The 27711-nt window shown below is 39.4% G+C and overlaps 1 protein-coding gene across 5 annotated transcripts in view; it reads right to left on the bottom strand.

The window, feature by feature from the left end:
* LDLRAD4 (low density lipoprotein receptor class A domain containing 4) overlaps positions 1-27711 on the bottom strand; it is a 298222-nt gene that overhangs the window by 200321 nt on the left and 70190 nt on the right. For 3 of the 5 annotated variants that reach the window (XM_064443065.1, XM_064443061.1, XM_064443063.1), the window contains exon 3: positions 8392-8456. The exons of the other annotated variants lie outside the window; for them this stretch is intronic. The gene's annotated coding sequence lies outside the window, so the exon portion shown is untranslated. The remainder of the gene's footprint in view (positions 1-8391; positions 8457-27711) is intronic. 5 annotated transcript variants of the gene reach the window in all.

Raw genomic sequence — 27711 nt, 5'->3', positions numbered from 1 at the left:
CATCTGCGTGCTGCATGAAGAAATGCAGATGGAATGTTATCCAGACAAACAAAACCCAGTTTAAAAACAAACTTAGACAGCACTGGGCACATCAGCTGCAGGGTGTTCCCAGCACTACTGTGGGCAGCAAAGGAGACAACAGCACTCTGCAATACAGCTGCAGTCGGTGCAAAAAGTCAGTCACGTGTGAATGCCTCTTCTGACCTAAAGAAGGTTTGCAGCTCTTTCAGACTGCCTATATAGATCATGCGCTGCACAAAACCATTTTACTTCTAGTACCATAGAAAACTTAAAAAGATTTATGACTGTATCCAGAAAGGATCCTTGTTATAACAAATACCTCAAATTTCTCCTACAGAACTGCACCAGATTTTAGATGTTTGAAAAATCCTGGTTTGCTAAATCCTAAGGTTTGCTAATCCACATTCTACCAGTTTTGATTTTCACACTAAACTACAATCTACATGAAGCAACAAGAGATCCAAACTCCTGCTTGCCTCCATTAATACCAAGTCTTCATTTCGCCCAGTATCTAACAAAACAAGCAAGTTTAAACTGTATCTCCATCATCATACTATGACTGAGCTCTGAACTCAGTGCAACAATCCAGAGACCCAAACTGTTGCCCTAACATGGCCTCCAGATGTTCTGCTTTGCAGAGCACCTACTTGAATTTTATCCTCTGAATGACACTAGACAGCAACCAGATTGATATGGAGCCTGCATCAGAATCCATGTCCAAGCAAAAATTTCACCTGAGTCTATGGTGGTTTTGCCCATGCCAGGCCAAGGAAAATGAACTCTGCTTTATTACTAAATAATCTAGAAAATGCTGAAGAAAGTGCTCCTTCAGCATTTAGATGTGTGTACTTCTAAGTCCCACAGTCAACAGGGCATAAGTAATTGTCACAGCAATTCTTAGTTACAACTAGCTACAACTTTGCCCCAACTTTCAACCTGGAAATGAGAAAAAAAACAAAATAATTGTTTAGCATCACTTGTGTTTTTCTTGGACTTGGGAGATTGGCCTTTGGGGTTTTTGGGTGTGTTACCTGATCTCTCTAGGCTTCCGATCCCGTTACTAAACTTCTACCTGTGGAGAGCTATAAAATGCTTAGGGAACAGAGGTGTTACTGGTAAAATAGATCAGAGAGAAAAAGCTAAAGCAGCATTTTGATTAATTCGATTTTGTTCTTGGGTGAGTAGATCATTCTGCAAATCCAAAACAACTCTATTAGCATTTTAAAATCATGGCAAAGAAACCCTTTTAACTAAGTAAGAGGCCAGTGATTCTTTTCCAGGCAATACTAACAATACATACTCTCCTTTAAGCCCGGCCTCCTTCAAAAAATCTGTTGGAAAACAATTCACAAAACAACTCACAAAATTCAAGGGGAGAACACAGCCAGGAAGCAGCATCCTGAGGTGATCAGCTAAATCTCATTTTCCAGAGAACTACACAGTCCATTCTCTCAAATCCCTCATTACTCAACACAGACAAGCAGAGAGGCTATTTTTTCTTGTCCTTGAAGGACAGCTTTTTCATAAACAAACTGCATAAAGGCATGGGAAGTAATGCTGTTATCAGTTGTATCTGTGAAATTCTCCTAGTTGAGAAGTTCTTGTTTAGCACAGATATTAGAAAAGAATTTCAACTCCCTCACTTCAGCTCTAATTCAGGAAGCACTTCTAATCCCAATTGGCAAAACCAAACAACTCACCAAGAACACCATGTTTTTGGGTTTCTAATCTAGTGCCCTATCTATTTTCTACCAACATTTTTTAATAACAGATATATTTTAATATACCCTTGTCATGTTTTAAAACCATTCTTGCTATGCTCATATACAGTGCCCGGACACAAGTGAGGCATGTAACTGCACATAACTGAAGCAGCATGTTAGCAATGCAACACTGACAGCACCTTCTTAAATAGCTAGGGAGAAAAAAACACTCTGAGGCTTTTGACCAAAGAACTCAAAACCTGGTATTTTTACCAAGGAAAATTGGGCTGTTTTGTTTCCCCTGAGCAAACATCCCATTTACCCGTTCTCTTCCTGTACTATCCATGCATTCAGGGAAATCTGACTTCCCTGGCCTTGCTTTGTGATTCATGTTGTCCTTTTAAGTACAAACCCAAAACGTTTACTTTCACATACCCGTAAGATTACATGTGTGGTCTTTCAATCCAGGCTTACCAGCCAGGCTTACCTGCCAATCTTTCCACCGCTCTGTGCCCCCCCCCCGCCCCGCAACCCTTTGCCAACACTCAAAGATTCCTATAGGAAGGGCCTGCACAGATGTAATTTATAAATAATTATGAAGTGTAATTAAAGCTTCACAGTTACAAGCAGAAACACTGCCATCTCGTATTAGAAGACAACAATGATCTCGGCAGATGAACAATTATTATCTTCCTTGTTCAGCCATGGAGTTTGTATTTCCCAGCTGTTAACCTACAGTCAGTCTTACCACAAAAAGAAATAATACTTTTGGCTTTTTTTCTTTCTTTTTAAACAAGTGGAAAATGCAATGGGAGTCTGACTTTGTGCCTTTGATAATTAAGCTTCCAATATCATGGAATGTTTTCTAATAGAAGCATCTGCTTTCTGCCTTGCAGCCCTACAGTCAAGCAAGCATTGGACTTATTAATAAAGCACAATAAAGAATAAAACATCTGGGTGGGAAAGACGCACGGAAGGGGAGAGACTGTCTTCCTCTCAAAATATTCAAGAGTCAGCAAAGCTCATCCAAACAAAACAGTTTTTCTGTTGAGGGGGCAGCTGGAACCAATGATGCTGATGATTCTTATTCCACTATAACCTGCTGCAAGACACAAACCTATTTAGAGGAAACAGAGGAGAAAGCGGGAAAAATCCCACCTGTATTAATCTATACCATGTAGTTAAAAGCTCCTGACAGTGCAACCCATTCCCATGCCCACGGAACTGGCATATGGATGTACATAAGTTTGTTCCGCTAACAGCACTGGCAGAAAAGGGCTTCGTATCAACACTTCAAATACTGAAAAGAGAAAACAGGACAAAAATAAAACAAGAAACACTAAGATCCCGGAAGAGTTAAATAGCTAGAATTTTGGATCAACAATTTGAGCATCTTATATAACATAGTTCATCATATGTTACCCAGTCACTCATGCATCAAGAGCTGAAACTGGGTTAACTACAAAATTTCTCAGAAACAAACTGAAACCTTGATTTTAAAACACTTTAAAATGTGCCAAATACTTCGGTACACTGTTCAAGTTAATTACCATCAGGCTAAATATCTATGCTTTGCATTCTTTTTAAACACAAAATCTGTGGGGCTGTATGCTGATCCTGCAAATAGCACTCACGTTCTGTAAGGGTATGCAATATTTCTGCGCACTGCTGACCTAAGGGAACACAAAGGTGTCAGAGAACCTTTCTGAGGGAGGACGGCCATCCCAGAACCCACAACTGGAGTCTCCCACCCGGCAATGGGTGCGCAGGCATGACCCAGCTCAAAGGCATATATACCCCGTGCCCCGGGGGGGCCGCTGCCCTGCCCTCCTATCTTCTAGAACAGCAGACAAACAGTAAGGGCTACTGTCGCTGTGCCAACAACAGCCAGAGGAACTGCAAACAGGTCTATCTTCCTATGGCAAATGGAAGAATTACTCTCTTCAGAGCCCAATTTTTTGGAAGGAGTAAGTTGCTACCCAGTATATGCATAAGCTAGCAAGACTAATCCCAATACACCTCGGCATTTTTCTGACTTTTTTCACCACTTCTAAGCTTAACACTTGTGGGTTTGGGTTTGTTGGTGTTCTTCATTTTTAAATAATATGCAGGAAAACCAAGCCCAAGTAGTGTATGAAATCTGTTCCCTAGCATGATGACAAAACCAAAACCAAACAAACCAACCATGGCATGTTAATTCAGTACACATTACGGATTTGTAATGGGCCCTTTTCAAGCACGTATATCTTCACAACTTTAAAGCTCAATTATCAACAAAATATCAAAGGTTTTACTCCTGTTACATCATGTATATACATGAAAATACATCAAGATAGAACCCATTTTCTATCCATTGAGACTTCATGGCAAGACTGAAGCTCTACACTTATTTTGGAGTTCAAAAAGGCTCTAGGCCTTTTTATTAAAAACATACAGAACAGACGAGCAAAAAATAATCAAATATGCACTTGCAGAGAGAACTCTTTGGATTTTTATCAAATAACCAGACCAAATTTACCTTGTGGCCAGAAGCTAACACCAAAAATGCCAGCTGAGAGGGCTATTTTCTTCTGGTAACACTATCACTTTGGGGAACTATTAAAATAGCACAAACTTAAAAGCAGCATTGGCAAAAACTGAAGGCAGTTCAACTCTGGTTTCCAACTAAATGCCTTTTTTGCACACATATGCTTTGCCTTCCGTTACTCAGCTGCATAATCTAAACCATCAAACTGCACTTAAAACAAATCTGAACTGACAATGCCAAATTTTAATTGAAACACACAAAAGCAATTGGGCAATACATGAGCATTCTATAGGGAAGTTAGTAGTGCTCACAGCTGGAATAAACCTTCACCCCTACAAGGGAGAAAGAGATCTAGTTTCCTCATTTTATTTTAATCCTTCCTTCAAAAAAAACAGACAGATCTGCTCAATTAAAAAAGCAAGTGACACCATAAATATTTTTTGAGTCTGAAAAATCTTTCTGTTCAAAGCCCATGAACAGTCTGGTAAGTGGCGACTTCAGGAAAAAGAGAAAAAAGGTTATTTTCTACCCCTTAATGAATGAAGTTCTCCCAACTCAGAAAAGAGCTTTCTTGCAGCCTCTTTATAGGGCAGCAACATGCAATAACTTCTCACCATTGTTAAGAGCTATACAGGCAACGTGTCTCTGAAAATTGTCTGTGTATTTGTGTACACACTTGCACGTATATGTCTTTGTACACAGCCCCGTACACAAACCATGCCTGCAATGTATGCTCTTTTAGAGCACTTCATGGCATTAATGCAGACATTTTTCTGCTTAAAGAGACAACTAATTTACACTAATAAAATTCACCTCACAACAATACAATGCAGCCCTCCTCCACATAGTTTTGCTGAGATTAATAAGTCAATTTTATCATGAAAGTGAATGCAAGGGAGGCAAAGGAGGAGACCTATGAAAGTATCAGGAAGTAAACATGAAGCATTCAGACTAAAATATATGAGTGGTACCTCAAATCTAGCTTTTAAAATTCAGGCTTTTCTCTGTTATTCCAGTTAGCTGGATGAAAAATTCACTACTTCTCTATTAAGCCCCCACCTTTAGAAAAGCATGCACCTGGGAGTTAAGGCTGGGCAGCCGGGTGGAGACAGTGCAAGGTGTCCTTCGGCCACAGCACAGTCAAAAAATATTTGCTTATACTTGGTTTTGGGAAGGCAAAAAAGTCATCTGAGAGGGAGGAAGGTCACTTGGTCTCTATTTCCACCCATTTCTTGACTCCTTGGATGAGCTTGTCAGCAAAACACCACCACTTATAAAAGTTGTTCTGTCCACAGATAAGTATGTTCAGATTATGGATGCCCCTAAAAAGTCACAGCCCTCAACTACTATACAAATGTATTTATTTCTGCAACCAGCTGAATCACAGCAGCAGTAAACTGCCAAATCTGTTTCCTTATTGAAGTTTTTAACTTCGAAACTTACTTACAATCTACAAAGTACACCATGATATGGCTGCAAAAAAATGCATACCCATATTATGCCACTGAAACTGTAAAATATAACTGCTGCACCTATTTCTTCCCTTTCATAATGTTGAAGATGTCGGGCAAATGCCCTCTGCCCACATCATTAAAACAAACAAAGCCACTGCCATGAAATCATTCACTGTGCAGAAACTTTATAAGCTCTTCTATTATCTTTTATAGCTTAATTTAAGAACTGAGAATCTCTGGAGTGCTTTACAGCACATTAATAAGAAACACTTTACTTTATAAAGTTTATAATTATTACTGCACTGCCTGCGTCAGCTTATTGCAGTCAAGTTTGGTTTTTTCCCAAAAAAGAAATTCCTTATGCCAAGACAAAGGTGATGGTGGTTCTTGGGGTCTCTTTCACAGGACTGCTGTTATTGCATTTCCCATAGGGCTTTAACAGCCCATTATTAATAACACTGCTGAAAAATTCTTCTCTGAAGCCATCAGGCATCATACGCTTGACTATGCTCCTCTTTCTCTTGCTAAAGTCAGGGGCCTCTGAAGTCTGGATAGTGCTACTAGAAATTAAGGAAATCCTGGAAGTGTTGGCCAGCAAACAAGGGAGCTTTTAATCTCCTGGGTGAGCTTTTAAACAAACTCCAGTGCTTCATACCCTGCTCTGTCTACTTAAATACTTTACAGCTTACATCAATCTTTATCCAATACCTAATGCTGAACATGATCTGCATTCAGTTACTTGAGAAGTTTGAAGACAGACATGTTGAAATACAGACAGGCAGTGGAGGCCATGCTGATGCCAGCACCTTTCACGAGCACTGTAACATCCCTTAGCATGTGATCCTCTCCCTCTTCTCTAACAAAATCTCTGTGCCAGAAAAAGTGCTAACACAGCTGTATCAGTATAAAGGTCCATAACTGGGATGGCTGGTGGAGCTAGCTGTACTAGAGAGCCTTCCCTGGGCACCAACGCCCAGGTGGCAAATGCCGGTAAGAACCGGTCCCTCGCCAAACTCCATCCAGCTCACAGCAGAAAGGATCCACAGGGGTATCATCAGTGGAGACCTGGTATTTCTGGAGCCTGCCCCAAAAATATCCACCCAGATATGGAGCACAACCCATAACACAGCGTGAGGCACCTGGTCAGACCCTCACATGATGGCTACAGCATCTCAGAAGCAACACTGCCATGCTTTTACCTGCATTTTCATGAAGTGTGACGCTGCACATTTCTGGTGCATTCATGTAGGATGCCCAACTGTCAGATCTGGGGCTAAATTTGTAAACAAACTATTTCAAGCAAATCAAGAACACAAAGTGTTTTTGCAGTCATGCTTCACTTTGTTAACAAATACTGACTGGCAGCACTTTTCCATGTGTTTCTTTTCTTAAAAGTATATAAATTGTTCCGCATCCCAATTCATTAACCATGCTGGGTTTTTCCCAGAAGGGGTACAAGAAGGGACTGGAAGCACATGCGTGTTTGCTGGTCCATTAAAGACAAATAACATTTTTTTAAATGGCGAAAAGCATTATTTAAGCTTATATTTGTTCATAGAACTTATTTGAACAGAATTTATTTACTCCATTAGTTCTAAAAACCAACTACCTAAGCAAATAAATGATTGCTTAAACATGGCTATGTGGAATTAATATTCTCCATTTAGACTCCAGAATATTAACTCATTTTTAAGTGTAAAAACCCCATACAATATAGCTAGAAAATCTCACTAAGATCCGTTTTAGAGATACAAAAATGCAAAAAATGTATTTCTACCCAGATCCTTGCACGCTCAAGAGAAAGCAGTTTGTTGATTTCACAAAATTAACACATCACTAACTTCTAAAAAAGGCAACTAAAACCAATGTACACGCAATCATGAAATATAAACAGAAGCTAAAAAGGTGGTCTTTCTACTCTGAGCCTGACAAGATTTGCAAAATTTCTCCCTGGGCTCTGATACCCACAAACACTGCAGTCAGATAAGCCTCATGTTGATAAAAGCATGGTGAAACATTTCTCTCGCTGATTACTCTCTTGAAGACACAGTACAGAGAACACTATTAAGATTTTCGAATCAGGTTCCTCAAAATGATCATGTTGTCCCTAGTCTATTTGGGAACATGAATTAAGCTAATCAAACTGTCAGGTTCTGCAGCAGAATTCAAGACAACCCAAGTCCTGCTGTTCCTGGAGCCCAGCAGCCCAGAAGCTGAAACCTGTTCACATTCACTTTGTCTGACCAAGACTCCCCATCTCAGCATTTATTTTACAGAACTTATGTTTTTCCTCACAGCCCAGGATAAAAACGCCTTCAGAAATGAAATACGCATGTCTGATACTCTTTTCCTCCTTGTCCTCCACATATTGCCTTGATGCTGGTTAATACCTCTGTTCAGACCCTGCTCTGACAGGAGAACCAGGCACCTCCTCAGGAGTTTTTAACGGAGTTCTTCATTGCATCACTTCGATGTGGGTACACTTGGTGACACAAGCAATGTTTTACTAGTATTTACTGGTAGCAATGGAAAGTTTAGAAGTAAACCCCAAATCTCTGCCCATTTTCTAAATAAGCTTCTCAAGAGAAGTTTGCCAGATTATTTCTTTTCCACAAATGCAAAATATGCTTTTTATTAATCCCATTATTGGAAACCATGGAGCCATTTTGGCTAAAACAAAACATACCCGAATGCAGGCAGCCAACATGGAAAACTTCAGTCCAAAAGTTAAAGACGTGAAGTGATAAGCAGCTGAAAACAATCATACAAGAGCAAATATTTAATAAAGAGCAGTAGCTAGATTACACACATTTGTTTTACAGTTTGTGCATAGTTCACACACATTCGCTTCTCACTTTTAGAAGCATGAAGTTTAGCACAGCTTCCATGGAAAACTTCTACATGAAATATTTCCGCTAACAGCCAAAACTTTCATTAATAATACAGAAAATGAATGCCAAGAATATGGCCATAAAATCTTAAATAGTAAGCTAGCTTAAATAGTAAGCTAGGTAGTTACCATGACATTATTCTTACATGAACATGCACGACCCATCCACACACACAAAGAGTCCACGAGCTGTTTACAATTAAATCTGATGCATTTCCTTGTTTGTGTAAAACATGTATGTGAAAGATTTAAAACCTCTGAGTTTGAAAGTCTGTTCCTGTCAGTTGGACATTGAGAAGACCTCCAAATCTCAGAGGACGAGGCATTCCCAAAGACATTTCTCAGAAGAAAGAACATACAAGGAGCAATGCTAACGTATTGTAACACTAACGTAATGTATTATGAGGTTACGCAAAAGAATTTTAAAAGCTAATTTAATGTGGTGAGAGGGTAGTTCTTTGCTCCTGAGGACGAACATCTCAGATGAGACTTGTAAACAACTTCAGGAGTATTCTTAGAGCACTTCCAATAGCCATCACCAAGAATACCACAGTTATGAACCAAATTTTGCAGGTACTGCACCTTCCACCCTCACAGTACAGGAGTAGGAAAAAAAAAACTATGCTTGACAGTTTCTGCCTGCTTTTAAGGCAAGGACAGACATGTATGTTGTCATGATCCCATGGTGTCAGCACGACAACAAAATTACTGCAGATTCCACCAACAAAAGGCAACAAATGTAAAAATTACAACATGAGAATTTAGCCTATTTAGAAACCACGAGGAAAACAGGATCCTCTACAGCTCGCCAAAAGAAATGGCAAATACTTCTCTGTCTTTGCACGAGGTCAGCCACAGAGAGCTCTGCTATTGCAAATGGAGCTTCACCTGAGGAACAGGTGTGCCTGTGTTACTGACGAAAACCAGTCACCCACATTTTCTGTCTTATACTGCACTACCAGCTCCAGCCAGACCCAGAAAAAGCCGTGCTACTGGGACATGGGCTAAAGTATTTCTTATACTTCTATGATCTGCCAGAAAGAGGAATTAGGAAGATGCTGAAATGCAAAAGTTGCCTTGCTAGCCTTCTTTGCTCCTAACACAAGGCCAAAAATAAATTTTAGCACACAGAAAAAATATTCCTCACTACCTTATTATGCATATTTTTAACAAACTGATTGATCAGGCCTTTAGAGTTCATAACTAAGCAATTCTCAGTGAATGTGAAGAATAAAAACCAAAGAATCTCAAACAAATTATTTTATCAACCAGGAAGGTCATAACCACAGATACAATAGCGGAGTCTATGAAACCCAGCTGCTAACTACCTAATACTACCACCAAAATTTGACTTGTGAATTATCACAGAATGGTAGGGGTTGGAAGGGACCTCTGGAGATCATCTTGTCCAACCCCCCTGCTTGAGCAGGGACACCCAGAGCAGGGGGCACAGGAACGTGTCCAGGTGAGTTTCAAATGTCTCCAGGGAAGGAGACTCCACAGCCTCCCTGGGCAGCCTGTGCCACTGCTCTGGCACCCTCACAGGAAAGAAGTTTTTCCTCATGTTTAGCTGGAACTTCCTGTGTTCCAACTTGTGCCCGTTGCCCCTTGTCCTGTCATTGAGCACTATTGAAAAGAGCCTAGTCCCATCATCCCGACACCCACCCTTTAGATATTTATAGGTATTGATAAGATCCCCCCACAGCCTTCTCTTCTCCAGGCTGAACAAACCCAAGACTCTCAGCCTTTCCTCATAAGGGAGATGCTCCAGCCCCCTGATCATCTTGGTAGCTCTCCGCTGGACTTGCTCAAGCACTTCTGTGTCCTTCTTAAACTGGGGGGCCCAAAACTGGACACAGTACTCCAAATGTAGTCTCACCAGGGCAGAGCAGAGGGGGAGGATAACCTCCCTCAACCTGCTGGCCACACTCCTTTTAATGCATCCCAGGATATTGTTGGCCTTCTTGGTCCCAAGGGCACAGTGCTGGCTCAGGGTCAGCTTGTTATCCACCAGCACTCCCAGGTCCTTCTCAACAGAGCCACTTCCCAGTAGTTTAGCCCCCAACTTGTACTGGTGCATTACACCCTTGTTGTTTTAAACCAGCGGGCTGATTAACAGCTTTCAGGATAGTGTTCAAGCTCACAACATTAAGTCAAATGCAGTTAACGGAGCAAGTTCCTTCATGTTAAGGAAGATGAAAATATTTTTCTTAGAGGAGGTACAGCCTCTGGCTATCTCCAAATTACAGCAAAACTACAAATAACTTGAAATAAAACATACTACCGTGTATGTTACTAAAGATCCAGTAGAGACCATCTGAAATCACCTAGAGGAAAAATGATTAACTAAAAATACTTGCTGAGGTGAAACAAGCTATCTTCTCTTCAAATGTAAAACCACCTTCTGACAGCTCTCTAGGAGGAGTACGAGAGTTAAGAAATACAATTTGGCTTTGAAGGGTATGATCTCTCAGGGTTTGTGGAAAGCTGTTTAGATAAATTATGAAAGAAATGAGTAGCAGAGATGAAAGTAAGGCAGGAAAGGAGAGAAAGAACCAAGGCAAAATGGTTTGTAACAGACAATTGCTAAAATACTACCAAGGAAAATGCTTTTTATCAAAAAACTACAGGACAATCCCCAGTAAGAGCTACTTCCCCAAACAGCGAACAGCAGAAATAACTGTAATGAGGATTACTTTCTATCCTTATTTGCTGATCAAGCTGCCTCATTTTCCTCTCTGCTGAGACAGAGCCTGCTCCTTCCACATAGCAGGGAGAAATGAAGTTTGGCTATTAAAAACACAAAATCTCTCATTAAAATATGAGAGAACTGACCCAGACAGCAACAGCCTCTCTTGTTTCTCCTTCTGGGATGAGAAATTGTTTTTAGTCTTTCATTGGGGCTAAAATATAGAGGCAAAATAGAGGAGGACTTTCTCCCCCTGCCCCAGCAGCAGCTTTCCACTCTGCAACAGGGTCAGGGAGTCAGAGCCCCCTCTCACCTCTGGCTCTAGCGCTTGCGGAGTGCAAAATGGTTTGCTCCCTTCACTCCTCTTCACGGGCACACACAGGCCTCTCTGCAGGTTCGGCCCAGGTACCTGTGGGACCACTTCTGGGAAAGTAGCTCCTTTCCCCTTTCCCAAGCACGTGTCACAACTATACTAGTTATTCAATCCCAGCTGGGCACAGCCTTGCCCATCGCTCCATCCTCCTGAGGAATAATGATCCCCCAGGCTGGAAGCACGTCTCTCAGTAGCGGAGACTGCAGAGGTCCGACAGGCAGGCTACTCCTCCCTGCCTCTCCAGGGCAAACTGACCGCAGGGCTTGCGGTCTGCCCCAGGGAGGGGTTAAGTCGAGAGCTTAGGAACAAGCTGTAAAGGATTTCTTTCAGTGCTGCAGTCTTACTGATGGGTTGGGTTGTGTTTCTCAACAACCGTCTTTATACACAGTATGAAGGCTGACAGCTCTCCCTTCATCAGAACAAGAAAACAACAAAGACAGCATCTCCACCTTGGTTGTAAAAGTTTTTTTCCAAGTCACCATACAGCACAAATTAAAGACAAAAAGGTATGTTGCCGAGTCACTTTGAAACTAAATACAAGAAAGGCTCTTGTTTTTCAAAATTTGGTTGCCTGAATGGGAATAATACAAACATCTCTCATCTATTTAGGGCTAACACTTTTATACGTTGTGTCAAAGACCTATTTTCATCCTGTCAAAGGAAACGTAAATGGACACAGAGAGGTTCTCAAACTGAAGCGGTGCCTATTAGTGCGTTTCCAATTGTTTTTATGAACACTGTGAACAACCAGTTTCTATAAACAAACTCATTCTGATTTAACTCAGTAATATTGCCTGAAGAGATTCCTTAGTTTGAAGAAAAATTTAAATATTTTATTCTGATAAGAATATTAAGTTTATGAGAAACACACATACTTTTTCAAATATGAGTTACGTTTCTGGATTATTTTTTAACCTTGCACTGGATTTCAAGTGTCCTGTGTTTCAGCTAAATTGTGTCCCCGCCTCATTCAATGGGAATTTTGCTAATAACTTCACTCTGACCAGAATTTTACCTGGGGGAGCCATATTCATTTCACCATCTTGCAAGTAAACCCAAGAGTATTATGCCTTACACAATGAGGACAGAGCTTGAAGAGATCAGTAAATCTTCCGTTTTATACATTTTTCCAAGTTTCACTTGTAAAAAAGAATGTGCATACTCACATACATTAACACTTAGGGTAGCCACTGCGTATATTCATTTCAATTTTCAGCCAAAGGTCAGAACAAACTCCTTAGCTTTATTTTCTCATCATCAAATGCAAATCTTTCTAAAAACTTCGGTCAGATTTCAACTGACCATAATACAGGTTTGCACAACTACATTACTTCAAACTCCTATCACAAATTTCTAGTTCACGTTCACTATGGAAACAGATTTTCAGTTCACTTGAGAAATAACTAAGTCATAAGGATTTAACTCCCTGTGCTATTCATTAAAAATAATCATTGAATGCATAAAGGCTTGGTGCTGAGCGAATGAACGGTCAGGCTGAAGTATTCCCTTTAGCTGTAGAACAGGCATCTCAGATACACCAAAGATCTGTTTCCTCACGCAGTCCCCTTTATTGCTCATTTGGAAAGACTATCTCTAGGATAAGACGAGGCTTCAGACACCCATTTAGTTCCCCACTCCTATACTGGCTTTTCCACTAGGAGCACTGATTACTGGCAGACAATAATGATTTTGTAATGTGAACATCTGTGCAACAGAAAACAGACCGATATCAAATTAATGGCATGTATCTCACCATTAAGCAGGTACCAAATAGTAAATTTTTTTAACTGCCAATAAACCTGACTAAGTTCTTACCAAAGATTTAGCCATGGAAAAACCAAAAGCATTTAAAAATCCGTGAGATGCTCTTCAATACCCTTTTGAAATAAAGAAAAACACTTTTTTAAAAAATTAAATAATCAAACTACTCTTAGGCAAAAGCTTTAACTGAGGTCTGAACATACAGAATTCCAAATTTTCTAAGTTATTGGTCTCACTGCAACAATAACTCAGCCATATTGCCCACGAGTAGCAATTAATTAAATTTAATAAGGAACACTATGAGTTGTTCCTCTTTTTAAAATCCTAGCCAGGACCCTAAACAATGCTGCTTTTCTAATTCCAATTTTCAAATGTTTAAAAATCCAATCGAACAAAATCATCTTCAACATTGGAGAAAATCCCAATGCATAAAAATTCACTTAAGTGCTCTATTAAACAAACCAACCAAATCTACGTGGCAGACGAAACACCAGTTTTTAACAAGCTACTGGATACCTCCTTCCCAGCAACAGAAATATAATTTACCTTTAATAACATGCATTGAAGTTTTTCCCCATCACTAAACTCTGAATCAGGCATTCACCAAGGATTAAAAAGCAAACATTAGAAAAATTGAACTTGGTGTGCTGAAAATTCTCTATTCACTTCTATGCATGCAGAAGATTTTTCCCTTTCTCTTTCCAGTGAAGAGGAAGGTGATGTTAAAAAGCTTGAAACTATTTTCCTCTCTTTAGTATTTAAATATGAGACTACATCATACAACAGAAAGCTGAGGAAAAAATTCAAGCATTATACAGGCCCATAGTACCCATCTAATTTCCTGGCAACTACAGTGCAAGTGATAAATGGGAAACCAGCAAGATTTTTCCAGCTCTCTTTTACAAAAATGTATTACCTGAAAAGACAGTATCAAAAAAAGTGCCAACTGCTCTTGGAAAAAGAAATCAAAGACAGCCTTTAAAGGAGTAACATCACAAATTACTGGCTTCAGAGTAAGAAAGTTAACGAGTAATTGATCATGCAAAATCATAGAAGAATATTACCAAGACAGGCATGAGGCTATCCCACCTATGTTTGGAAGAAGGGTTAACGCAATCAGCAAGAAAAATCCATCAGACTGGAAAGCTATTTGATTTTTCCAGTATATTACATGTTTACATTGTGATTACTCTAATCTGATGTTTTAAAAACTCTGATCTGCTTCCTCATTTGGACTTCCTGATGCCATCAACATAATGCTCAAAAAGAAAAGCTTAACTACCTTTGCAGAATTAGTACAGAAAGCACTATAACCACATAAATTTCACTGGTGTACTCTGGATTGGGAAAAAATCCACAATAAATAGGAATAAATGGCAAACTGTAACCAGCTAAAGAGCTGGATTCATTTGTACCAAGAACTACTATCTTTCCTGAGTAATGTTTGGTTTTGCTACAAATGAGGTCCAAATTTGGAGGTTTTCAAGCCAAATTCCACCGGGACATTTTACATCAGATTAAAACCCTCTTTTTCAAATTCCATGTGCAGCCTCAGCACTTTTTACTTGTTCTTTGAAGAAAAAAAGTACAATGCTGGTTAGGACCTGTATTTACAAACTTGCCTATGAAGGCAACCATTCCTAACTGAGGCTATGGAAGGGTTCCAGGCGCTTAGAGTGTAAGGTGGGAACTCCCCGAAATGAAAGGTCAACAAGCCCTGCATTCCCACCAGAAACCAAAGACCAGGTGAGTACCTCAGGCAGGATGCCCTTGCTGTCAAACGCCCTTGCAGACCACCGGTCGGACTCCTCTTCTCCCACCACTTTCAGGGGCTACGGGTTCCTCAAAACTCTCAGCTCCCTCACCTTACCAGTGAACAACAGTATTTACCTTACAGAAACTACTTGTTAAAGAGAGCACCTTGTACACACTATTTCAATCACGAAGGCTGAGAAGCAAAGAGGAAAAAGGCAGCTGAGTATTTTTTGGCCATTCTTCCCCTTATTGGAAGCTTGTGTGCTCCTCTCAGCGTAGACCCTCTCTTGCCTATCCAGTTTGGGTGCCAGCAGCACTCAGTAAATAAAAAAACTGATTCCAAACTGCACACGTTATTTGCAGCTCAATAAAAAATAATGCTGGGTCTTTGACACGTGTTTATATAACACCAAATATAAAAGGGTTGTTACTGTCTAATGAATAAATATGCAGCACAGGCAGAACTCTGGAAATGTTTTCTAACCAAGAAAATAAGATCTGTGAAGTCCAAACTCCAATTGAAATTTTTCATAAGGATTTTAGACCTAGAGTTCAAGTTTGGGACCATACCCAGTTAAAACCAAGCAGACTTCTTAAAATCAACAAAAAAATGTACATTCTGAGATGCAGCATCCTTGACTGATTGGTTTGTTTATTTATGCTTTCACAGAATTTGGTAATCTACAGCAAGCGTCCCAGCTAATGCAAGACAGATTCAGCTACCTGGAAACAACCAGTATTTTAATATATATTAATAATGCTCTAACAATAAACAGTAGCATTTCCTACTGGTTCCAGTAGTTACCGTAGAGCTTTATAAAGCCTGATCTTATCATGCAGCTCCTTCTTATCACACACTACCGTGCTTATACTTGGAAAATTAATGTTTTAGCATTTTAATCTTTATTATTCTCTACAGCTTGGAATGACATCTCTCTTCAACTTTATAAATAAATACTCTGTACATTCAATTTTCTATCACCATAGCAATTTTTCTTCAAAGGATGAGTCCAATTCTTACCCCAAAATTAAATGCATTTTTTTCAACTAAGTCTCTTCTTGTGGTGCTAAGGCAGTGGGCAAAGTTTTTCTTCGAAAATCCCTTTCTCCTTCATGCAAATTTCGTTGCAGCAATCATAATAAACCTTTAACTCGAAACACTAGGTCTTAAGTAAGATGCGTTTACAACATTTACTACGTTGTTAATTCTTCTGTTCCATGGAGCAGGCATTTGCTGTGACACTGAGTCTGTCATTCTCATCAACTCAGTGATTCATCTGCCTTTCCTACACGTATCTTCCAGCCTGCCTTTCCTAATTTTTTTGTTTAACTTCTCACTGTTTAGGTACTGCTCTCCCTCTTTAGATCTGAGCCAGGTTTTTTCCTTTCCACTATAGAAGGTCTAATGTTTGAAAAGCTGTTGAGCACCACAATTCATGGTACTGTGACTCATTTCTGTAATGACTACCATTTCCTACAAAAGAAAACTAGTGTTACTTGTCATATAATTACAAAGAGTTAATTCACCCAGGTGATAGAAATATCACTCAGGAAAACAGACACACAGAAGCAGCAGGTAGTACTTTTGGAAATCAGAGCAGTCTTTGGTGCTCCTGTCAATGCTCCACTGCGTTACGTACAACCAGCAGAAATAACCCATGAAGAACTGGAACAAAGAATTTTTCAGATGGATAAAGGAGCATCCTTGAAAATCCAGGACAGTCCAAGAACCCCACCCTCCAGACTCTGGGGTATCTGTGTTATCACAGGTTTGGGTAGGAGTGGCAGATATGTAAAACCCCGTTCAGCCTGGGTCCTGTCTTTTCAATTAGACAGTATCTTGTCTCAGGAGAAGTTGTTTGGGTCACTGAAGTCACTGGAAGTCATAGCTACCGAAGTAAGTGCAGGCCAGGTCTGAATCAGGGTGTATTCCCAAGCAAGGGAAGGAATGCTAGAAACATTAGTAAGTTACTTCTGAACTCATCTCGACCGTTTCAGATAAGCACAAATAAACTGGTTTAATGAACCTTCCTTACACAGCCTACCAGATGTTTGTTTTGTTCAGCTGCTAGAGGCTCTTTATAACAAGCATTCATTCTTTTTCAGAAATTTGGAATTTTCATGGCTGCTGTGATTACATGAGCTAGAAACAGAGGGTTATAGCACTCATTTGATTTTCTTTCTTCTCCTCCTCGCAGACGCTGTTTGATGAACTTTTAACATTCAGAAACTATCATAATGACAAGATTTCAACACCCATGTCTGCTAATAGAAAAATACCACCACACCACTGCTCTCTGCTGCTGTGTATGGTTGCATCTCTGAGTTTTAAGCTAAAAGACATCTGAAAGACAACAAGCCCCAAAACACATTAAAAACATTTCCCACATGGCTGGCTGGCAATCTTTTGATCCACATGGCAAACTGGTGATGGCACAAGAGGTCAATCACATTATGCCTTTTTTTTTTTTTTTTTTTTTTTTAATAATCCTGGCATCACAGAAGATCGTAACTTATAGACATATTTGCTATCCAAAAGCCAATGGACAAGAGCACACCACCTGTGGCTTCATTACTTCTTCAATTTGAAATACAGACTACATACTTCCAGTTAACTAAAGACAACTGCTGCAGAGTATCTCATTAAAAGTAATACTTATTTTATCGTATCATTTTTATTGAGACAATTTATCTACCTGAGCATCGATGCTTTATCACGTAGTATTTTTTTTAAATTCAAAACCAATGCAATGGGATTCTGGCTTGCACTGCATTCATTGAATTTATTTCTGCCCCAAAAATTGCTGTCCCAAAACAGAGCAGTTACTTGCAGAGCATCTACTGCATCAAAACTGGAACAATCCAGGCTCTATCCCACAAACACAAGCACCTTTACACAGCCCAGTTTCACATATCCTTCAGATGCATTAAACCTCCATCTAAGACCCATTAAATGCCCAAGGCTAAGGTCAGTCAGATAGAACCACAGAGGAACTGAAGTCTCAAGAGACTTGATTTAGAAGACATGACGGTGGTTTGTGTCAGTTTTTACTAGCCACCAAAAAGTCAGAAAAGACTTTCTGCTTTCCACACAGATAAACGACTAGATTTTCAACTGGATTGTGGATTACAAAGCAATGAATCCCAACAAAATCACTTTTGAAGGTAAATTTCAAAGATACACTTAGGATACGAAGGATAATTGTTTGAATCATTGATACTTTCAATACACATTTTGCAAAGAAAATTATAAGCACTGAATCCCCTGAATGTTACTAATTTTTTATTTCTACTATTAAAGCTACTGTAAGAGTAGGTGGCAAGGAAGAAGGCCAAAAATACATTTCTATTTTGTATATTGCAGCTAAAGCAGACGATAGAAGGACACAGTATTGCCCATTTACCTCTCTGATGCTCCAACAGAATAGAAAACTGGCTGGAAAGCTCAGGAGAGAAGTCAAAATTATCCAAATGCCTGAGGCTGTAAGATGCTCTGCAGAAGTAATACCATCAAAAGCCACAACTAACACTACCTTGCTAGTCACAGGAGATTTCTCTCTATCCTTTTGTCTGCTGAAATGACAACTGAGAACCACAAACTTTTTGGCAAAGAACACAAAAGACTATAACAACATGAGAAGAGCTTCAGAAGGCAGATGAACAGACGGAACAGATGTGGAGCAGGTGTCTGCTCTCTACTTATAAAATGATGGTTTTTCAGGGTCACCACCGAAATAACAGAAACTTGACGCAGAACATAAATCCTGAGAAGGTCCCCAAGTCGGGCTTTCAAACATCAAATGCAAGACTTCAAGCATTCACTGTTACTAGGTAAAGCCCAAGGGTCAATGATTTCCTTACTAATTTAGGGAGTGACCAAAAATAGAAGACAGCTTCTGGCATTCTTGTCAGAGCCGACATATGGAGATCATAAACCCTGAGAAGGCTTGTTGCTTCTTCTCCCACTGAGGAGTGTCTGAGATTACAGTTCCCTACAGCTACATCCAACCATGTGCCACGCTCCCATACCCTCCCTTCCAGCCAGGCCCATGAAAGACCAGCACCAAGATCTGAGCCACAGGGTGTCCGGCCTCAGATGTGCTCAATTAGAAACTAAAGAGAATTGAGCCACCTGACACATCTTTATTGCAAAACATTGGCTCAACACCTTTATGTGCCCATTAAATATTTGCCTCATATTTCAGTCCCTCTAAACCACACAACGTGCTTTAACCAGCGTGAGAGGATGAGTGAAGAAGAATGGCCCTTGTTCCCGTGTGACACCAACTCTGCAGAGACATTCACTTCAGATTAAGTCCATTTCATGAAAGTAACCATTTTGATAATCTATACAAAGGGCTAATTTAGACATTATGTTAATAAAAGTATCTCTGGACTGCCCAAAGCAGCTGATGTACTCCTACCTACTGAAGAAACACAGACCATCTACTGGTAGGCTGTACCTGTCAGAATCAGAAGTGATGCAGTTGATGTATTTCTTAACTAGCAACAGAAAGCAAGACAATAAACACCACAGACAGTTATGGCTGCAATACTGACCCCATGCCCTACAACCATATGACATTGTAATGTGTTATTAGGTGCTGCCTAGTGCTGAAATGAAAATCCTGTGGCTTACAGCCATTGTACACTGACCCACAGAAAGATCACATGGTTCCCCTAGCTTTTCTGTTCGTTTGTTTTTACCTGAGGTTTCTCATAGGTCATCTCTAAATGCACAGGCACAAATCCACTTATTCTTCACCTTTCCTCAACTGAATTGCCGGAGGAAAACCTTCAGTGCCCCTGGCAGAAAAAGTTACCAAGCACAAAATCCTCACAAGCTTTCATTAGCCTCTTTCACCTGCTGAAAAGATCGTCTCTTCCTTGAGCTGACACTGGGCTACCAGAGGACAAAAATCTTTGGCGTCTTCAACAGCTGCTCTTCACTGTAAGTCAACAGGGGAGGCTATAGTGAGGGAGAAAGTTTTCAAAAGAAATGGATACTACTTTATGACACTGCAGTCAGAGTGGTAAGAATGACTAAGAACTACCCAGCACTTAAACAAAATCTGTGTTTCAGCTGTTTTTTTCCCGAGCAGTAAGTTCTGTTCTTATGCACATGGCAGAAGTGCGTGGTGAGATATCCTGGGCTCCAATGACTAAGAACAACAATACCCCAATCAAGGAGCAGAAGAGTATTTGCAGAGCAGAAAGCTTATGCAGAAAACTTTCAGCAGCTCAGCAGCTTGCTGCTGGCTGAGCTGAGCACAGCAAGGTGGATCACAACGTTCTGCAGAAGAGGTCTTTTTCCTTTCCCAGACAAAATAAAGACTTTTCTCCTATCTAAATCTGTTTTAGAGGAATGTGCTGTATGCCATTATACAACTGGCTGCCTATAACTTTGCAACAACACTACTGGCGAAAACAGAAAATCACTAACATTAACGTAAAAGCGGCATAGAAATGTGTGCACATGATGATATCCACAAGCAAGAATGCACATTTCTTGGCTGAGAAAGGCCTTCTTAAAGGCAGCCTTAAGTTATTCATCTTTGTAAATACTTCTCCATAGAAAACCTGAGGATAACCTAGGGGTGATGTGATTAAAGGGTTTCATGAGAAGCTGTTGGTTAGCAGAAAAACATCAAAGCCAGTGTCTAACCGGCCAACTGCTTGAATAATACTGACCTCAAACACTCATGCTACCACACAGAGCAATACCTAAAATATTTTTCCATCCAATGTTTCCTCCAGTTATTTTTCTCCCTGCTAAGACATCAGCTCTCTATTCCTGAAGCAAACAGCAAGAGCAAACAACTGGCTTCTTAATCAAAACAGAACACTGCCAGGTAACTAAAAGCACCCACATTTCACATTTTCGGACTACAATAACACAACTGTACTTGACTGCTACCCGCTGTCAGAATTCAAGCTTACAATACAACACACAGTCACATACCCATTAGTTAAACAAGTATAAAACGTATCTTTTTCTTTTAATCTCGCTATTTATCTGTTAGTAACATCCCCACTTCCCAGGTCAGGTCTGCTTATCATTATTACAACACAAAAAAAACGGCCAGCAAACAAGTATAAGGATTTTAAAGCTGAGACGCACTACAGGAAAGTGCAAGCTTCCTGCAGCTGCTTAAACAAGGTTTTGTTTCACACTGTGGCCTTAGCAAGTCATCCCAACTCAGCTAAAACCCGTAATCTGAAGTTAATTTTTTTCTTTCTTTCTTTCTTTCTTTTTTTTTTTTAATAGGCCACCCCCAGTTCCAACTAATTTTCAGTTGCAACTTACCAGGAGCAAAGATTTTTAGTCCTGTGTGAATGGAAAAGCAGCTAGCAATTGAAACCAAATTAACCTATTTCCAACTGTGCCTAAGTTCTACCACTGCATTTTCAGAGAAAATCTTTACAAGCACACAAATCCTGATAACATTTAGAGCAGGGATGGGAGAAGAAAAATGGGTAAAGCAAGAGGTTTTGCATCACTTAGTAGCTGTGCTTAGGTAGACTGACATCATTAACTTTCAGGGCAGGTCAGGAGGTAGTTAATTCCTAACTGCTAGCAGAAGCGTTGTACACAGAGAAAATTAGTGCCATGCACCTGGAGGATTGAGATTTGAAATATCAGTAAGCTACCTTTCCACTGAGAATAACATAACTATTTTTTGCTGATATTGCAACTTTGTTGAGCAATTATCTGATCAGGGATCAACAGAGAAAAAATATCAAAATTAAGCATGCTGATCAGTCATCGCTCTCCATTACCTTGTAATGGAAACATTCACATTTGGCATCATGGAGATACCATACACTTCATGGGCGTATAGTGGAAGTATATTAGCTATCCTGTGAACTCAGTAATCCTGATCAAAGTTATTCCTCATTTACTTAGAAAAACTTAATTGATTACAAGTAGAGATACATCAGCATAAGCATGTAATTGTGGTGACAAAATTACCCATATTTTGTAAGTACTCCATATTTTGAAAATACTCCATAATTTACTCTTTGTTTTTCAAATACTAAGTTGGATTGAATAAACAAGGTAAAAAAGAGAAGCAGCAAATCTAGGAAACTCAAACATGGAAAACACTATTTAGGATTACTGTTAGTCTGGAAGGCATTAAAAAGGGGAGCATAAATCTTTACTTCAGGCCTGGTTAAAAGATTTCCTAACTTGTCATTAAAGAAGAGATCTTCTGAGATGCCTGAGAAGATAGACTTGAAAGCTAAGCACAAAACTGGGCGTTCAAACAACTTTTTTCCTTGCGCAATTCCACCTGGGTTCATTTGACCTCTGGCAGCCCATGTAAGTCAGTTTATCAAAAAGAGTAACTAAATTGGGATACTCAGTCTAAAACATTTAAAGCCTGACAGAGATGCTGAATCCCATAGTTCAAACCTGAGTGAACACAAGGTAAGAGCACAGGACTTCTCTTTAAGCCAAAGCCTCCCTCTGAAGCTCGGCACCCAGAGCTGATGCCCAAAATAGACTCTGTGAAAATGTTAGCCTGAATTTCCCCTTCCCTGAGCCTGAGCTCTTCAAATGGTCACCTGATGTGAGGTAAAAAGGGAAATTATAAAGTGTATTATAAAATACTTTAGATGTTGCCTGGAAAGAGGAAAGTTTTATTTTGTGAAAAGCTATAGCTCCTACATACTAGTGTAGCTACAGAGGCTGGATAGTCAAATGAAGCAAAAAGTTAACTGACAGCAGAAACAGAAGTAGGGTATCGTCCTCACCATTTGCACTGGGCTCCATCTATCTGTGACAGACAGACAGCTTTTTACCACTGTTCGATACGTCTGACAACTTGAATTTGCCAACCTGCTGTGTTTATTATTGGGGTGTCAGTTAAGGATGTAGGCAGATGTGTTTAAACCAAGCCATTTTCCTTTTATTTACTTCCTTTCACATTTCTGCTCAAAACAAACTGAGACCAAATTGACAACTCCTAATTTTAATACAGATTTTGTGTTTTCCCTTATAGTATGAGTTCTCAATTTAGACAATAATTTCAATAAATCAGTGGTCATTCAGAAATGGTACAAATAGCTCTGGGTACTAAAACACAGCTTACAGGTTACAAAAATATTCAGCATGGTGACAGAGGAAGGTAGAAAAACTTAAATTCCAATCATTTAAAAAAAATTAAAAAGAAACAAAACCACATTGCTTTTATATTTCATGATTTAAGAAAAAAAATTAGTTTGTTTGGGGTTTTTTGTTTGTTTGTTTTTTTATGCTTAGCATCAGTGATACTGGACCCAGAACAGCAGGATTCCTGCTCTTACGTAATGACATTTGTGATTTAAAAAAGGCACGAAATTATTTTCAATTGCAACAGAGAAAACAAGGACTACGTGCGTTTTTCGACTCCACATTGTTTCTCAGTAGACCAAATGATGACTAAATCCCTATACTAGATTTTGCTAGTCCAAAGAGCCACTGGAGTCAGATCGAAAGCAAGTACCCACAGCACGTGGCAGAGCTGTAACAGGCAGTGAGCCTGTCAAAGTCTCTGCTGCTCTCAGCCTGGGCCGCTCACAGGAGGGCATTTCCAAAATGCATACCCTTGCCCACCCCGCAGCACGCCACTGAAGTGTTAAAATACATGTACTACGCTTAAATATTTGCAATAGTATTTATTTATTATTAAGATTAGGAATAACTCGACATGAATAAGAAAACTGTACTGCCACATTCATACATGCTTAAGATAATTCAGCTTTACAGTTTTGACATGTGTAGCTTATTAGATTCTTAAGAATGTAAAAACACCATTGGCATTTTTCATATTGCAAGTGTCTGCTAGATAATGGCCGTGCAGATTTTATACAGAACGGCGCCAGTAAACTTGCCAAACTTTCATCATCACTCCTTCGGAAACTCTGAGGGGGCCTATTAAGTTGGCATTCTGTTTGACATGTACACAAAATGTGCTTAGCATGCAGAACAAGCATGGCAATAAACCTTTTCTTAACAGCTGTGTTATTTTAGCTAATGATAAACATGTATCTAAAGCCACATATCACCACAACTTAAATTGGTGAGAAAAGCTTAGTCACCCCATGGAAAGAGAGGCCATCACAACAGAGAGGAAGTCATTTATTTATCCTTAACTATGCAATTAATTGTCTCACCAATAAACACAGCCAAATACACACACTGTTGTTCTAAATTAAGTAAAGTTCATGATCATCGTAGCTTATATTCGGTCTCTGACCTTGCTGCATCTATTCTTTAGCAACAGATTCCTACCCACAGGCACATGTGTGCAATTACCACTGATCTCAGTGGAAGCTGTGATTGCATAACTGAGAGAAGAGTTTGTTTTCCGGAAAGTTTCCTTACGGTCTAAGAGCTTCGAAGGCCAAAAAGACTCTTTTTGTCATCACTATGGCTCATCCCATTCTGACTACATTCAAAATGAAAAAAAATATGGACATGTGAAATGCAGATGTTAACGAGCAAGACAGCATATTGATTTGGTTAAGCCATTTAATTTTGACAAACTGCCAAAACAACAATAAAAGAATTGCAAACCTGAAATATTGGAGATTTCATCAGCAGCCTACAATGAACAGGGAGATAATGAGTCCCCGACAACCTCTAGGAAGGGATCGATGCTCTCCATGGAACTGCAGTGACTGGGAATTCCAGACAGTGCCCTTCGATTTTCTCTGAAATCTTATCTTTACAAAGTAAACAAACACAAGATAATAACCTTTAAACTTTCCACAGCCATTCATAAGTGGATCCATTACTACGGAACAGCAGCCGACATCCAGTATTAGTCTCTGCTCAATACGTGGCACTCCATGTATCTCAAAACTTGATCTTTAAGGAAGCACAGGTTGCAATTCCCAAAATCGTGGCACTTAAAGAAATAATAAAATAAATCAGGATGCCTCAGAAGCATTTTCCAGCCTTCCTCTGAATCAGTAGAGCTGTATGCATCCCACCATTCCAGTGAAAACCAAATTTATCATATAATTACTGAGTCCACAATTTGAAGTCTTAAAAACCTCTAAATATTGCAGAAAACACTGCAAAAACTAATATCTAAGTTTCAAAATGGTAAAAATACCTTTGTTTTCAGCTTTTTTTAAAAAACATTACTAAACTTGGATCAAATTTTAAAATATTTTCTTTTTTATTTACTTGTGATCAATCTAGTTTTGGTTCCTGCGTTCAGAAACATCTGAAGCAAACTAAACTATGACAGAGCTTTTAAAGCGCATGTGCCCGAAACATTACTGGTCTCTGTGGACATGTTATCTACATATTTTAAAACAACCTCAAAGTTAAGTTAATAGCTATATAAAAGCAGAAGTTTTCAAACCAAACTTTGACATATCCATCTTCACAGAATTAAAAAAGTTATTTTACTCTAAATATTTGATAAATAGCTTCCAATTCCTTGAAAACAACAGCATTTAGACTACATTAGCCCAGTCTATTCTTCAATTGTAATTTTATCATTTTATTACACTGGAGAAAGAAAAAGAATAGAAGAAGTAAGTGCTGCTACATTACCTCTCATTTTTTTACAGCAATTTGCAGAACACCATCAGTAAACACAGTGCTTTACAAACCACATAAGAAAGGTCATTACCCCAGAGAGCTTACAACTACAGCAAACAAATCAAGTACAACAACCTTTCCATTCAAAGGAGATATGAGGACATTCCTTTTTAATATATTAGTGTATCATCATTAAAAAGATCTTTAAACCACTTACGAACCCCAAGTCAAGCAGCAGCAAAACAGCACCAACAGTTCACAAAAAGGGGCACATTTTTCTCCTTGCCCTTCCTCACTCGTATGGTATGTCCTGAAGCAGTGGGCAGATGCACATCAACTCACTTCTCCATCACAGGCACTGAAGGGAATGTATAGAAACACACTGTGTGGGGGACACAAGGGAAGCCCACTAAAAACGCCCCAAAACCCCACTAAAATCCAGGAATACAAGCTGGGACCCAAGTTCTGCCACTCTCCTGCTCTTCGTGTTACCCTGTCATTACTTTTCTTTTGACTCTTGCTGGTTACACCTTTGCTCTGACATTTTGCAAATTCATGCCCACCAAAAACACCACTCAAGAGAAGAGGTGAAGAAAAACAGGAGTATTTCATGTGTGAGAAACAGGATGGAAGCTCATAAGAACACAGATTGAGATGTTTGTTTACATTGTGGGCTAAATAGTAAGGTTTCCTTTCAAGTTTACTTCTTTTCAAACTGAATTTCTTATATGACAGCAGACCTAGAGAACAGCCAATATAAGGTCTGAGCAACTCTGACAGTACAGTCATTTACTTTCTTTCAAAGCGCCTCCTTTTCTTTAATTTTTAGATCAGCAAGAAACATCTTCATTGGGTCCTTCAAAACCTACCATCATGCTCCTCTTCTAACAGCATTAATCACTAGACAGTCAAGTACAACCCATTATCAAAGCAGAGAAGCCTTATTTTCATTGCAGGTTCTGCCACCACCAGTGCCCGCAAGACTGAAGCACAATCGTTTTGCTCTTAAGCTCCTTCATAAATGCAGAAGTTGGTTTTGGGGTGGTTTTTTTTTTTTTGTTTGGTTTGGTTTTTTTAATTAAAAAAACCCAGTCCTTAGCACTCTCTGTTGAGGTGCGTACTTCTTTCAATTCAAAGAATCCATGCTTCCATAACCCAGGGAATTTCCTTCATGGTCTTATGCAGCATCACCACACTCCTCCTGCTACTTACGAGTTAGATACTTGTTAAATCCATCACCTGCTACTCTCTACATATTTCTAGAATTTTTCCCACACCTAAGAAAGCAAGGAAGCTAGAAAAAAATCTGTGACAGGACAAATATAACCTTCCATAGGCAGAACATGTTTAAACTCCAGGCACAGTGGTAGCTTAGACGTCAGTGGGGAAGGGTGGTCAGGGAGGCCACCTTGGCCTCAAGCAAAGTCCCCCCAAGATGGGCAATGCAGGTGCAGCAGCTTAATGTATGAGACAAAATAACGTTCAGTCTAGAAATAAAATCCTTTCTCAAAAACATGTTTTAATCCCATTTTTCCTTCCACCACCACTCCAATCTCATCCCTCCTCTCCACCCAAAAACCTATCAGAGTTTACCCTTTAGCTAAGGGAGAAAAATAAACAAAGCAGCGCAAACCCCAGTGAGGATAAGGTAAAAATGCTGAATATATTTAACATCAGTCAATTCCCCATAGTAACGTTTAGGGAAAAAATATTACTCAAAAAGATGTTAATTTAAAAAATTATTTCTGGTGATCATTGTCAGATTTACTGAATATTAAGGTTTCATTTAAAATTGATTGACATAGATTATCACCCTCTATACCCACTGCAGACTACATTAATTTTATATTATTAATAATTATAAACAAAAAGGTAGCTATCAATTATCATGAGGCTTTGTTTAAAAGATGTATAGCTGATAATTAACAAGGTATCAGCACATTGTACACCGGCAATTGCTTACCCATTCATTAAAAAACTATTCATGTGTTACTT

Source organism: Phalacrocorax carbo, chromosome 2, assembly GCF_963921805.1.
Source record: "Phalacrocorax carbo chromosome 2, bPhaCar2.1, whole genome shotgun sequence".
Taxonomy (NCBI): domain Eukaryota; kingdom Metazoa; phylum Chordata; class Aves; order Suliformes; family Phalacrocoracidae; genus Phalacrocorax; species Phalacrocorax carbo.
This window is presented reverse-complemented; position numbering and strand designations above follow the sequence as displayed.